At 37.5% G+C, this 10,552-nt stretch overlaps 1 non-coding gene across 1 annotated transcript; it reads right to left on the bottom strand.

Annotated features, from left to right (window-relative positions):
• Positions 1-894: 894 nt before the first annotated feature.
• LOC145957624 (small nucleolar RNA R71) lies at positions 895-1,001 on the bottom strand. Its single transcript, XR_014433667.1, has one exon. It is a non-coding gene; the product is annotated as a small nucleolar RNA R71 (small nucleolar RNA).
• Positions 1,002-10,552: the final 9,551 nt, after the last annotated feature.

Raw genomic sequence — 10,552 nt, 5'->3', positions numbered from 1 at the left:
TCTTTGTGCGAACCCTAGATTCCCGGAAATCTCCTTATCTTATCTTAAAGTTTTATCTTATTCATTAATTGCATTACTATCTCTTTTACCATCGAATCTGATCTTATCATCTCAAAACAAAAATTCCATCTGTTTTAAAATTCAAATTAAAATACTAGTAATTCTAGGTCAAACACGTAGTCCCTGTGATTCGATATTTATTACTTGACGACAACCGTACACTTGCGGTTTTCCTTACATCAAGTTTTTGGCGCCGTTGCCGGGGACTACGTCTCTTGATTTAAATTACAATTATTTTAATTCGAATTTTAAAAAAAAAAATATATTAAATAAATAAATAATTTATTTTTTTAGTGTTTACTTCTCCAATTCAGATTTCACGGGTCACTTTCTTTTCTTTTTTTTTGCAGTGCCTTAGGGTTAATGCAAAAGAGATCTCTACGTCTTGGGAAACCAACACCACTTGATCCTGAGATTGAAAGAACTCTCCTGAGAAGGAAAAGAAACCTTACTAGAGAATTTGACATGGCTGCACAACGAGATAATTTACCGCTTCGGGATTACTCTGCACCCGTAGCTCGTGGGATACCTGGAGGGGAGATGCAAACTGGAGCTACTGTACCAGCTTCTCTGGTGAATATGCTCAAACAGAACACCTTTGGAGGACTACCATCAGAAGATCCTAATGACCACTTAGAGGGGTTCTTGGAAATCTGTGAGACCCAGCAATTTGATGATGAAGTTTCTGATGGAATGCGACTCCGCTTATTCTCACTCACCTTGAGAGATAAGGCAAAGGTGTGGCTAAGAACAGTGCCTAGAGAAAAGATAGCAACTTGGGAATTATGTGAAAGAGCTTTTCTAGAGAAATTCTTTCCTCCTTCTAAAACTAAAGAATTGAGGAAGAAAATCACTAATTTCCAACAAGGCACTGGAGAGACTATTTATGAAGCATGGGAGCGGTTCAAAGGATATCTTCAAGCATGCCCACAACATGGCTTCAACCGTTGGCTTACCATCCAATTTTTCTTTGAAGGATTGGACCAACAAAGCACCATGATATTAGACTCAGCAGCTGGAGGATCTTTCATGGGGAAACCTATTAATGACTGCATGATTATTTTGGAAAATGTAGCCTCAAATCACAACCAATACAGTGAAAGAGAAGTCACAGCAAGGAAAGGAACTCCGGGGCGATATGAAGTGAACAATATTGAGTTACTCTTAGCAAAATTTGATACTCTTAATGAAAGATTAGACAAGATGGAAAAAGCTAAGGTTAATTCAGTGGCTACAAATCAAGTATGTGACCTTTGTAGGGAACAAGGGCACACTACAGTAGATTGTACCTCAATTTTTACTGGAGAAAAAGAAGATACTACTGAACAGGTGGCAGCTTCTCATAATTTCTATGACACTCCTCGAAGAGAGAAGAGTAATCCATATTCCAACACATACAACCCTGGTTGGAAGAATCATCCTAACTTTTCTTGGAAGAATAACCCAGTTCAAGGAACTAGCAATCAATAACCTAATTTCCGTCCGTCCAATCACTTCATTAATGGGGAAGGAAATCCAGTACAGACACCCTCAATTCAACAAAGTGTTTCAAGATTAGAAAACCTTATGGAGAATTTTGTCACTAATCAAAAACAGACCAATGATTCAATGGCAAATTCTATTCAAAACCTTGCTGTCAAGGTTGAGAATATTACTCTCCACAACAAGATGCTGGAAAATCAAATTGCACAGTTGATGCCTAGTTCAAACAATTCTCCAGGTAAGTTCCCAGGTAAAACAGTTGCAAACCCAGCTGAAAATGTTAATGCTGTTACTTTAAGGAGTGGGAAGAAATTAGACAGACCTGTGTCTAATCAAAATGATAATATTGAGATTGATGAAGACGCTTCTCCTATGGTTGAAAAACCTGAAAAAGAGAGATTAGAAAAAGAAAAAGTATCTTCATCAAAGCCTCAAACTGTTTATCACCCTCCAATTCCTTTTCCTCAAAGGTTAGCAAGGACTAAACTTGATAGACAATTTGAAAAATTTTTAAATATGATCAAACAAGTGTATGTAAACATTCCATTTGTAGAAGCTCTACAACAGATGCCTACATATGCTAAATTTCTTAAGGATCTTTTAGCTAACCGAAGGAAATTGGATGATAGAGAGACTGTTACATTGATCCATCATAATTTGCCCAAAAAACTTAAGGATCCTGGTAGTTTCTCTATACCTTGTCTCATTGGAAATCTAAGGTTTGAAAAAGCCTTATGTGACCTTGGGGCAAGTATCAGTTTAATGCCTTTATCAATTTGCAAGAAATTAGATATGGGAGAATTAAAGCCTACAGCAATGTCAATCCAGTTAGCAGATAGATCTATAAAATATCCCATAGGAATTTTAGAAGATGTTCCAGTTAAGATAGGTAAATTTTTAATTCTGGGAGAGTTTGTTGTTTTAGAAATGGAAGAGGACAAACAAATACCAATCATACTAGGTAGACCATTTTTGGCTACAGCAGGCGTGATAGTAGATGTCAAACATGGAAAATTGTCCTTATCCATTAATGATGAAACAATGGAATTTAATATTGCTAAATCTGTTAGACAACCTTCTCTTGAAAATATTTGCTGCAGGGTTGATATATTGCCTAAAGACATGGAGGAAGAAGTCATGAGATCTATTTTGAGGGATCCCTTGGAGAATTTTCTAGTTGGAGGAAAGCACATAGATCTTGAGGGGATTCAACCTAATTATGCTTGCTTGATCGATTCAAGTCCCCCGTGTAAAGAAAAAGATCCTCTAGTAGAAAGTCTTCTTGAGTCTTCAACAGATTGGCAAGAAGAAAACTCTCCAAAGTTAGAACTTAAACCACTTCCTTCATCTTTAAGGTATGAGTTTTTGGGGGCTAATTCCACTTATCCAGTCATAGTAAATTCAGCTTTAAATGAAAAAGAAACTGAAAAACTTCTCAATGAGTTGAGAAAATTTAGAAAAGTTATTGGATATACTATGTGATGGAATATCAATAAGGCCACGAAGCCCAAGGGGTGACATTTTGAAGGAGGCAAGAGGAATGGGTTAGACTTGAAAACCCATGAAGAGGAATAAGCCTACTTTTTGGGCCTTAACTATGTTTACTTCCAAATTTTACCTTAGGGGTATTTTAGGTATAGAATTTATTTTCTTTGTATTTCCAATTTTACCCTTGTATTTTGGGGTATTTTAGTCATAGGATTTATTTTCTTTGTATTTCCCATTTTGCCCTTGTATTATGGGGTAATTTAGATGCTTAGGATTTTAATTGGGCTAGGGTGCATCCAATAGGAGGTGACGCACACTTAGTGGTGTTGTTTGGTTATTTTTTTGGTGTTAGGTAGGCTTAGGCCCAATTGGAGGGCCAAGGATGCATGGACTTATCATGCACCTTGTTGTAGCCAACCTAAACCCTTAAAGATGCCAAACTTGGCCACCAAGTAGCATCTAGGGTTGCATTTGGCATTTCATTTAGGGTGCATTTCTCCCTAGTGAAATTCGGCCACTTACCCTAAATGCAACCCTAAATGCAAGCCTTCCTATATATACCCCTAGTCTAGCTCCTTGTAGATACTTTGGATATTAATGATATTGAGTGTGCATTTTGCCTCATTGTCATTCTCCTTAGTCTCTAGGAACTCCACGGCCTCCTCCCCTTCTCCTCCTCCTTCCACCACCGTGAGTGAGTGAGTTTGGCCTACCTTGGGTGGCCTTCACCAACCTTAGTGAAGTGAGCTAGCCAAAAGGAGCAACACCCCACCAAACACCTCCCATACACCTTGTGCGCCACCTCCATCACCCTAAACACCAACCTTTTTCCCTAGCACTAGGTTGCCTTTGGCTAACCTCCTCCCATCTCCACCATAAACGCAAAACCCTAAATAGGTTTCATCCTACACTTGGATGAAACAACCTTGAGCAAACCCTCTTCACCTTCACCTTTGTGCTTCCGCCACCATCTCCTTCATTTTTCATCATCTTTTGGAGTCTCCCTTGTTGAACCAAGATCAAGGGCGTGCATGGAACTAAGCCACCTTCCATCAAGTGGTATCAAGAGCCATGGTTCTTCAAGGGTAAATGTTTCCTTTCCTTGTCTTTATTTGAGTCTTCTTAGTTTCTCTCTTTTCTATTCGGTCATTTCTCTTCTTCTCCTCTCTTGACCGAATATTTTTGTGTGGTTCATGCTTGTTTTCCTTGAACCTTCCATGCTTTAGGTTTCCTTGTTTTTAGGGTTGTCATTTTCCATGTTAGGTTGAGTGTTACATGTTCATGCATTTTTTCTTTTTGAATCTACCTATTGTTTTGTCAATTTACTTCCTATATTTTGTTTTACACATTTTCCATGTATGTGCCAAACACCTTGCATGAAAACATGAAAAATACCATGGTGCATACATCTTAAAGTGGGCGTGTCATATAGAACTCCTATCTAGGTCATTCATGCATGCTAATAGATTCTAGCATGTTCTATGTTGCCATGATTTTCCATGTGTGAACCTCCTTGCACATGCTAGAAAAACCGCCCATCTTTACCCTTGCATTTTCACTTGTTTAAGTTTATCTTTTGTTTGCCAAGAACCCTAAAAGAATCTAAGAGGTGCTGGATATTTTTGTGCTAAAACAACTTGACCTAAATAGTACAAAACCAATTCCACTCAAAATATTCCTTAAAGAACCTCTAAGGATGCGCCACTTGTCTTGATCCTATGCTACATATTTTTGACCTAATTTTTGTGCCACCACAAGTGCAAAACCTAAGCAACTATTTGGACTGAAAATTAAAAAAAAAATTGGACCCAAGGACAATTTAAAAGCAAAAGGCCGTGAACCCAAAAAGAACAAGAACAAAAAATATATACCTTGGACAAAAAGGACTTGTTGCTTGACTTGTGGACTTGGACCAAATACCTTAGCATTGGAGTTGGAACTTGACCATTTTGGACTTATTTTGGGACTTATACCTTGGCTGGACCGAAAATTCTAAAAGATTTAAACAAGTGAAACTTAAACACAAACCCATTCTAGTGCCATTCTAGGTTTATTCTTTTGAGTGCTATCTTTTGTTGATTGAGTCTTAATTTTTGCTTGTCTTTCTTTTGACCTCTTTTGTTTTGTCTCATCTTATTCAATTTGAGTTTAGCCTTTCATAATTAGCCTTTTCAGTTTTTATTTTTGGAACTCTTGCTCTTGGTTGTTCTCGTTGACTTGTAGGTGAAGCACCTAACTAGCAAAGTAGCAATCCTTTGGTGGATTGAGTGGAGGAGTGAACCAAAACCCAACCTAGCCTTTGGAAGGGTTTTCACTAAACCAAAAGGGAGAGTAAACACTTTGGAGAGGTGCTAACACGTTTGCTTCTTGTGAAGGAACCCAAGTGGAGGAGTTTTGAAGACTTGGATTTTGTGTTACTTGTTTTCTTTGCTTAATTTTTTTTTTCGTTCTCGGCCACTTTGTGTTTTTGGCCTTGGTTTCTTTCTCTTGGTTTGTATTTGGCCATTATTAAACCTCTACAACTTGGGTTTTAGAGCGTGTAGAGAAGGTGATTTGAAAACCTTCACTAGGACCTCGACTAGTGTATGTTCTAAATTGCTTTCCATTGCATGCTTTATAGTTTTACTAGTATAATTGTTTAGGTTTTTATCCTTTGTTTCCAAAAAAGTTTAGAAGGCTTATTTTTGCCTACTAGGGGTGCGTGCACACACACACTTGGTAGTGTCAAAATTGTTTTGTAAGAGAAGTGGTAAGGGCTTAGTGATTCCTACTTGAGAGGGCTTGGTTATTAAGTGATTCTTTGTAGTCCACCTCCCCTTGAAGGTTCAATTTGTGCATTTAGGCCTTTCCTACTTATCTTGCACCTTTGAAAACCTTTTGTGAAAACTTTTTATCACTCAATCTTTGTGAAAACTTTTTAGCTCTTTGTGAAAAATTTGTGAAAACCTTTTTGATCAAAGATGAGTGATCATTATAATTCGCGTAGTTCTAGGTCTAGTGCTAGGGATGAACTTAGGCAAATAAAAGAGTACCTAAAAAGAAGTATAAAAAGAGAGGAAGAAGCAAGAAGAAAAGAAAAAGAGTTAGAAAAGAATAGTGAAGAAATAAAAGGGTTGCTTATTACCTTAGTTGAGAGGAAAGAAAATAGTGAATCCAAACATAGGGTTAACTCAACTAGGTATCAAAATCAAGAAAAGGAACTTAGAAAGAAAGAAAAGGTAAAGAAAAGTGTAGAAATAGTTAAAGAATGGTTAGAAAAAGAAACACAACCAACACCCTTAGAGAAGAGTAAGGAGGATAATATTTCCTCCAAAGGCCTTATGCTTGAAGAAAGTCATTTTCCCATTGAAAATGATTTAACAAAGACTTTCTTCATTCATCAAAACCTTAACTCTTTTTCTTATGATGCCACTAATCATGAAGTAGAGAATCAAAAACAAACTCTTTTTAAAGCAAACAAATCTCAACTTCAAGATTTGGTGAAGAAGAAGTGGACTTCACTTAATCTCACTTCTTGTGCTACTTCCTTGGTGGTGCCCAAGGAAAATAGCATTCCTTTGTGTAGGATTTTTCCTACCTTGGTTGTGTCAATAATGCACCCAACTTCAAAATTGAATAATTTGTTGGATACATCTCATGGTGTCTTATCTTCTAATTTTGATCTTGAAGGAAGTTCAAACTTATTTACACTTAACTTGGCTACTTCCCTACAAGACAAATTTAGATTATATGATTTTTCTAAACACATCTTAACACCTTTTTCTCTTACATATCCAACAAATAATGCAATAAAAAGTTGTCTAGGAAATTTTTTAGTGGTACTTTCTTTGTTTCCTAGCACATCTCTAGGACATTACCTTGTACACTTTAGGCAAGATATTTTAGTTTTTAGGACTCATATGTTAGTGTGCCATAGTTTTAGTCTTTTTACCTTTTTAGGTTTTAGTTATACACCTAGACTTCACTATGGGAAGGATCCTATCCTTAACATTAGTGCGTCTAGTCCTTTTAGTTTAGACAAGAATTTTAGGAGAATGTGTTATAGTTTTAGTGTTTCTACCTTTTTAGGTCTCATTTATCCATTTAGACTTTACAGTAGAGAGGATCTTATCCTTACTATTGGGGAGTCTAATCCTTTTCATTTAGACCATCTTTTTCGTAGGATACATTTTCCATTACTATCATATACTTTTACATCTAACGCTTATTTTTATGTTTTTGTTAATCAAAAAGCCCATCATGACGAACCTCTTGATTTGAGGTCAAATCCTTTTCAAGAGGGAGGGAATGATGGAATATCAATAAGGCCACGAAGCCCAAGGGGTGACATTTTGAAGGAGGCAAGAGGAATGGGTTAGACTTGAAAACCCATGAAGAGGAATAAGCCTACTTTTTGGGCCTTAACTATGTTTACTTCCAAATTTTACCTTAGGGGTATTTTAGGTATAGAATTTATTTTCTTTGTATTTCCAATTTTACCCTTGTATTTTGGGGTATTTTAGTCATAGGATTTATTTTCTTTGTATTTCCCATTTTGCCCTTGTATTATGGGGTAATTTAGATGCTTAGGATTTTAATTGGGCTAGGGTGCATCCAATAGGAGGTGACGCACACTTAGTGGTGTTGTTTGGTTATTTTTTTGGTGTTAGGTAGGCTTAGGCCCAATTGGAGGGCCAAGGATGCATGGACTTATCATGCACCTTGTTGTAGCCAACCTAAACCCTTAAAGATGCCAAACTTGGCCACCAAGTAGCATCTAGGGTTGCATTTGGCATTTCATTTAGGGTGCATTTCTCCCTAGTGAAATTCGGCCACTTACCCTAAATGCAACCCTAAATGCAAGCCTTCCTATATATACCCCTAGTCTAGCTCCTTGTAGATACTTTGGATATTAATGATATTGAGTGTGCATTTTGCCTCATTGTCATTCTCCTTAGTCTCTAGGAACTCCACGGCCTCCTCCCCTTCTCCTCCTCCTTCCACCACCGTGAGTGAGTGAGTTTGGCCTACCTTGGGTGGCCTTCACCAACCTTAGTGAAGTGAGCTAGCCAAAAGGAGCAACACCCCACCAAACACCTCCCATACACCTTGTGCGCCACCTCCATCACCCTAAACACCAACCTTTTTCCCTAGCACTAGGTTGCCTTTGGCTAACCTCCTCCCATCTCCACCATAAACGCAAAACCCTAAATAGGTTTCATCCTACACTTGGATGAAACAACCTTGAGCAAACCCTCTTCACCTTCACCTTTGTGCTTCCGCCACCATCTCCTTCATTTTTCATCATCTTTTGGAGTCTCCCTTGTTGAACCAAGATCAAGGGCGTGCATGGAACTAAGCCACCTTCCATCTACTATGGATACTATGGCTGATATAAAGGGAATTAGTTCTTCATTTTGTATGCATCGCATCTTCTTGGAGGAAGGATCCAAACCTTCTGTTGAAGCTCAAAGAAGACTAAATCCCAAGATGAAAGAAGAGGTAAAGAAAGAAATTTTGAAATTATTGGATGCTAAGGTAATTTATGCTATATCTGATAGTCCTTGGGTAAGTCCAGTTCATGTGGTTCCTAAGAAAGGTGGGATGACAGTAGTTAAAAATGATAATAATGAATTAATTCCCACAAGAACTGTGACTGGGTGGCGTATGTGTGTTGATTATAGAAAATTAAATAATGCCACTAGAAAGGATCACTTTCCCTTACCTTTTATTGATCAAATGCTTGAAAGGTTAGCAATGCATTCATACTTTTGTTATTTGGACGGATACTCCGGTTTTCATCAAATCCCTATTCATCCATTAGACCAAGAGAAAACTACTTTTACATGTCCCTATGGTACTTTTGCTTATAGGAGAATGCCTTTTGGCCTATGTAATGCACCTTCTACCTTTCAAAGATGTATGACTGCAATCTTTAGTGATTTATTAGAAAAAGAGATGGAAGTTTTCATGGATGACTTTTCAGTTTATGGTATTTCCTTTGATGACTGTCTATTAAATCTAACTAAAGTATTGCAGCTGTTGCTCTGAAGTGAATTTAGTCTTAAATTGGGAAAATGTCATTTTATGGTACAAGAAGGAATTGTCTTAGGACACCTAATATCTGGGAGAGGAATTGAGGTAGATAGAGCAAAAATAGAAGTAATTGATAAATTGCCTCTTCCAATTGATGTTAAAGGTGTTAGAAGTTTCTTAGGGCATGCCGGTTTCTACCGAAGGTTTATTAAAGATTTTTCAAAAATCTCTAAACCATTATCTAATCTACTTGTGAAAGAGGTACCTTTTAACTTTGATGTTTTTTGTAAGAATGCATTCTACAGGTTGAAAGAAACTCTCACTACAGCTCCTATTCTGCAAACTCCTGACTGGAGCCTTCCTTTTGAAATCATGTGTGATGCAAGTGACTATGCTATAGGAGCTGTATTGGGACAAAGAAAGGACAAGAAGGTTCATGCTATATACTATGCCAGCAAGACTCTTGATGAAGCCCAAGCCAATTATGCAACAACAGAAAAAGAATTGTTAGCAGTCGTCTATGCTTTTGAAAAGTTCAGATCTTATCTTGTGGGGTCTAAGGTTATTGTTTACACAGATCACTCTGCCCTAAAGTATCTTTTTAATAAAAAGGATGCTAAACCTAGGCTCCTCAGATGGATTCTCCTTTTACAAGAATTTGATTTAGATATTGTGGACAGAAAGGGAGTAGAAAATGTAGTAGCTGATCATCTCTCTCGACTTCCACAAGACCAAGCAACAAAGGAGGAACTCCCTATTAATGACAGCTTCCCAGACGAAAAGCTTTTAGCAGTTGTTGTGAAAAACAGTCCCTGGTATGCAGATTATGTGAATTACTTAGCATGTGGAGTCCTTCCTGACGACTTTAATTATCAACAAAAGAAGAAATTCTTTAGTGACCTTAACAGCTTTATTTGGGATGAACCTTATCTATATAAGAGGTGTAGAGATGGTATCTACAGAAGGTGTATCTCAGAAGAAGCAGCTCCTCACATCATTCACTCATGTCATTCTTCCGCATATGGAGGGCATGCTAGTACGTCAAAAACTGCAGCTAAAATTCTACAATCTGGTTTTTACTGGCCAAACTTATTTAAGGATACTTGGAAGATGGTAAATTCTTGTGACCAATGCCAAAGATCAGGGAATATATCCAGGAAACATGAAATGCCATTAAATGGGATTTTAGAAGTAGAAATTTTTGATGTATGGGGAGTAGATTACATGGGACCATTCCCAAGTTCTAAAGGTTACAAGTTCATATTAGTTGCAGTTGATTATGTGTCCAAGTGGGTAGAAGCGATTCCCGCTCAAACGAGTGATTCAAATACTGTCATTAAACTCTTCAAAAGAATTATATTTCCAAGATTTGGGGTCCCAAGAGCTGTGATCAGTGATGGAGGCTCACATTTTATTGAAAGAAAGTTTGAATCTCTCTTAAAAAAGTATGGAGTCACTCACAAGGTTGGTACACCTTATCACCCTCAAACAAGTGGACAGGTAGAAA

Source organism: Cajanus cajan, chromosome 4 (genome assembly GCF_000230855.2).
Source record: "Cajanus cajan strain Asha chromosome 4, NIPB_CcT2T_4, whole genome shotgun sequence".
Classification (NCBI taxonomy): domain Eukaryota; kingdom Viridiplantae; phylum Streptophyta; class Magnoliopsida; order Fabales; family Fabaceae; genus Cajanus; species Cajanus cajan.
Note: the sequence above shows the minus strand (reverse complement) of the source record. Positions and strands in the feature narration are given on the sequence as shown.